General features: G+C 29.8%; 1 non-coding gene across 1 annotated transcript; it reads right to left on the reverse strand.

Annotated features, from left to right (window-relative positions):
- Positions 1 to 394: 394 nt before the first annotated feature.
- LOC100263667 (chaperone protein dnaJ 20, chloroplastic) lies at positions 395 to 2,554 on the reverse strand. The gene is made up of 2 exons (XR_009465966.1): positions 2,001 to 2,554; positions 395 to 615 (listed from the first exon to the last, which is right to left on the reverse strand). It is a non-coding gene; the product is annotated as a chaperone protein dnaJ 20, chloroplastic (transcript).
- Positions 2,555 to 4,319: the final 1,765 nt, after the last annotated feature.

The raw sequence follows: 4,319 nt of genomic DNA on the forward strand, positions 1-4,319 counted from the left end.
ATAAAAAATTATTTATAATATTCTTTATAAAAAAAACCAAATGATAGATGATTCTCTTAAAACCACTCATATTTCATTTCTAATTTAATTTGAATTTTAGTTCGTCATGAATCCAACTCATTTTTTCGAGTTGTAGTCAAAGCATGAACTTCTAATAATATGCCGAGCACTTTAATAAAATCAATCTAAGCAATGAAACTATAATTGTAAATTTATATAACAAAGAACTATGATCCTAAAAAAATGCTTCAAAAAATGTTTTTGAATTAAATAATTCGTATTTTTCCTTTTAAATATAATTTATAATATTAAAAATTCATTTACAGTTTGTTTTAAAGAAATATTTAATTGATAATTCTTTTGAAAAAACACTTTCACTGAAAACACGAATAAATACTGCCAAATATATTATAAGATAATTAAACCGAAACATTAATGTCCGTAATTGAAAGCCTGTGTTGAAATCCATGATTAGATACTTGATTTACTTCTTCGCATGCGGACTCTTGCTGCCCATGACTTGTTATCGTTTGAATTCCTACTTGCGCTCTTCCTCTCCAACTCTCCGAGTTGTGCTTGCCATCTGCTTTTCCAATCTCCACTCATATCCATTCCCTGATTCACAGGTAATTCCACTTCAATATGCAATTTTATTAAAAAATTAAAAAATAACATAAGCTTCTATATACATAATTGAACTCTTATATAAAAAGTAATCAAGGATATATTTTTTATGTTTTTAAAAATCATCCTTTTTTTTTCACCACATTTTTGACAAAAATACTCTCATTTTTTATTTTTATTTTTACAAAATTAATAATTTCTCTTAAAATTTACATTTAAATATTTAAAATAATTAAAGACATTTATATAAAAAATGAGTTACTCTTTAAACACAAATATAAAAGAGATTAAACTTACAAATATGTTAATTATTTCAACATTTTTAGTCAATTAATTCAAAGCATAGCTACATACATCCTATTCAGCAGATCTAAATATAACCGAATTAAATATGTCCCTTGTTTTTCAATTAAAAAGGATATTTGAAATGATCACAATGCACTCTTTTTTATCTTTTGATTAATACGATAACTAAAATTTAATTCTAATTTTTTCTTCTGTTCTTTTTACAATTTTTTTTCCATTTTTTATCTCATTCTTTTAAGAATTAATTGGTTAAAAAAAATGAAATAATTCTCATATTTATGAATTTAACTCTTCTCATATTTTTATCTGAAAAATAATTTATTTTTTATATAAATACCTTTGACATTTTAAATATTTATATGTATATAATTTAAAAATTATTATTATTATTTTTACAAGAAAAAAATGAAAATACTTTTATCAAAATAAACCCTAAAAATAAAAAATAAAAAAATAAAATTTTAAATTTAGATTCTCAATACCCTTTTAATCAAATAACTCTTCTTTTAAAACCCTAAACTCATTCTCTACTTTTTAAAAGAAATTGTCAACATTTGTTAAAAACTGTCAACATTTGTGTTTTCTTATTTATATATTTTTAAAATTTAGAGTGGAAGATGCGTTTAGGGTCTGGAAAAAAAGGTAGTAAAATATATAAGAGGGAAGAAATATAGGAAGAGGTGGATTAGGCACTGATGGTGAAAGCGGGGACTTTGCAATCATTTCACCTGCCTTTTCTATTTTCTAGGTCAAGAAAGGAAGCTTAGGGAAGTCTTCTTTTCAAACATGGGGTTAATTATGACTGAAATTCTAGATGTATAGACCAATTTTTTGGCACTTTTCACTGTGGTGGATGGAAAAAATCAACACACCCGGATCAACCTTGAGCTGATGCCTCAAATTTATCAGAACAAGAAACTGGATCTTCCAGTAAAGTTGTTTATCTGAAAAGTTTAAACTGCTAAACTGTATCAATTAATACCTGTAATATGATATGATCAAATTAAAAAAGCAAGTTTATATTGTTAGCTAATGGATCAATAATGTGTATATATAAAGATCATACGTACTGGTTGATGAGACCGGTACAGTTTTTGAGCGGAGAACGCCACATGTAAACCCTTGGTCAAATCACTGTCATACAAATCTCTAGTCTTGGGTCAGACAACGTCTCATAGGCCTCCTGGATCCGAATGAACATCCTGGTGAATTCCTTGGCAGAGTCAGGTGGAGACACATCTGGGTGGTACTTGAGGACTAGTTGTTTGTAAGCCTGCTTGATTTCTGAGAGTGTTGCAGCCTCTGAAACGCCCAACAAACAGTAGAAACTCTCTGAGGCCTCTTCTGTCAGATACAGATTGTGGCTGCTGTTAATGGCTGTCTTGGCCCTGGTTGTGAAATACCCAGATGGAGTTTTGAGAGAAAACGCCGGTTTTGGGAGGTTGGTGTTGAAGATGAGGTGATTTGGACTGGGCTTAAGCATTGATTTTGCGCCTGGAAGGCAGGGTTTGGAGCAGACAAGGAAGTCATGACCTGTGCTTCCATAACTCATTTGCGTGGGTGTGGGTATTTTGCAAGTGTTTGAACTGGTGTTAGCGATCCAGATGACTCTGTAGATATTGTTGAAGATTTGTGGAGTTTTCTTTCTGTCGTGGGATAGCGATTGATTTAGACCTTTTTGGCTGAGTCGAGACACGTGAGTCACGACTGACGGCAGATTAGCAAGGACCTTTAGGCTTTTAGTGTGTTTTCTTCGTGTCAAAGCTGGAATTCATAAATATTTCAACTATTCGAAATCTTAGAAGTCTTTCATAAATTTACTATCGGATTCTCTACTCAAAATATTTTTTTTTTAAAATACTTATAGCATTTTTTTTAAAAAATAACATTATAAACGGTTTTTTAAAATTTTAAAAGTGTTTTTCAAATTTTGTTAAATACTTAGAGCCCATTTGATAATAATTTTAAAAAGTGTTTCTAAACTTTTTAACACTTTAAAATTTATATTATTTTAAATGTTAGAAATATTAAAAACGTTTTCTAAAATTATTATTAAACGAACTCTTAATATTTTTCAAATTAAAAATAATTTATAAAATTACTGTCAAATATACCCTAAATTATTCTAACCTTTTATTGGTGATTTCAAAGAATATCTTGAATAAAAAAAAGAAAATAATAATAAAAGTTAAAAATCTTGAAACCTCTCATATGCAACCAATTCAATTCAATGGTACGAGGAAAACAATTTTTGATCCCAAATATCTTGAATTTCTAATTCCATTATATAGAAGTCGCATTTTCAAAAAATAAATGTAATATAAAAAGTGAATTTATTTCTTTTTAAAAGATAATGTAAAAGATGAATTTATCGTTTTAAAAAGATAAGTTGAATACAAAAATGAAATAAGTGATAAAAAATATCACTGTTTTTTTAAATATTTTTTTACAAAATCCAACAAATTGCCGTTAGAAAGAAAATTTCTTAAAATATCTATTAAGGTGGGTCACGAGTTCAACTCTTCCATAATTTGCACGGTGGTTGGACTTGTTTGAGGTGAACTTTGTTTGAAGTCTAACGTAATACAAAAGCACCATTTGGAGCATAGTTTTAAAAATTGGATTGGACCGATCGATCATGATTTTGGTTCGGTTCGGTTCGGTGAATTGGACCGAAAAATGATTGAACTGAAATCGAATTGGGTGAATGGAAAGAACCAGTCGGTTCCCTTTGAACCAGACGGTTCAACTATATATATATATATAAGTGTGTGTGTGTGTGAAATCAAGGTTTGGTTAATCTCGGTTTTGATGATAACAAAATAAGGTTTAGAACTAATGATTATATTTCAAGTGTGATTAGGCAAGACGATTTCCAAGGTAGCAATCACAAAGATAAATTAAGCCAATGAGAAATCATGAAGAAGAAGACCACTTCAGTGAGAAGAGTTTTTCTAAACCCAAACGTCATAAGATCTCTTTGTAAGATTATTGGTGCACTAGGATTTTCATGCATTACATTCTTTACTTATGCACCAAAATAATCCAAGATTTATTTTGTTTTAAATATTTTAAAATTGAATGATTTCATGTTTTCAACTTAAACCTTATGTCAAATGTTTTTCAAACTTGTTTAAAATGTTGAAAAAGTTGGTTGTTGAACTAAAAACGGCTCAATCGGTTGAACCAGATGAGGAATCGGTCGACCCCCAAATCAATCGGTCCAGGAGCATGTCAACCCCCAGTTCAATTGATCAAGGGTGTGAACAGTAATCGGTCGACCCCCAGCTCAACCAGTCGAGGAGTGCAAAAAACCTTCTTTCTATTTCAGAATGGTTGTTCAACCAGATGAGGAACCGCTCTACCCACACTTCAACCGGTTGAGGTCT

The sequence above is a fragment of the Vitis vinifera genome, chromosome 7 (assembly GCF_030704535.1).
Source record: "Vitis vinifera cultivar Pinot Noir 40024 chromosome 7, ASM3070453v1".
Taxonomy (NCBI): domain Eukaryota; kingdom Viridiplantae; phylum Streptophyta; class Magnoliopsida; order Vitales; family Vitaceae; genus Vitis; species Vitis vinifera.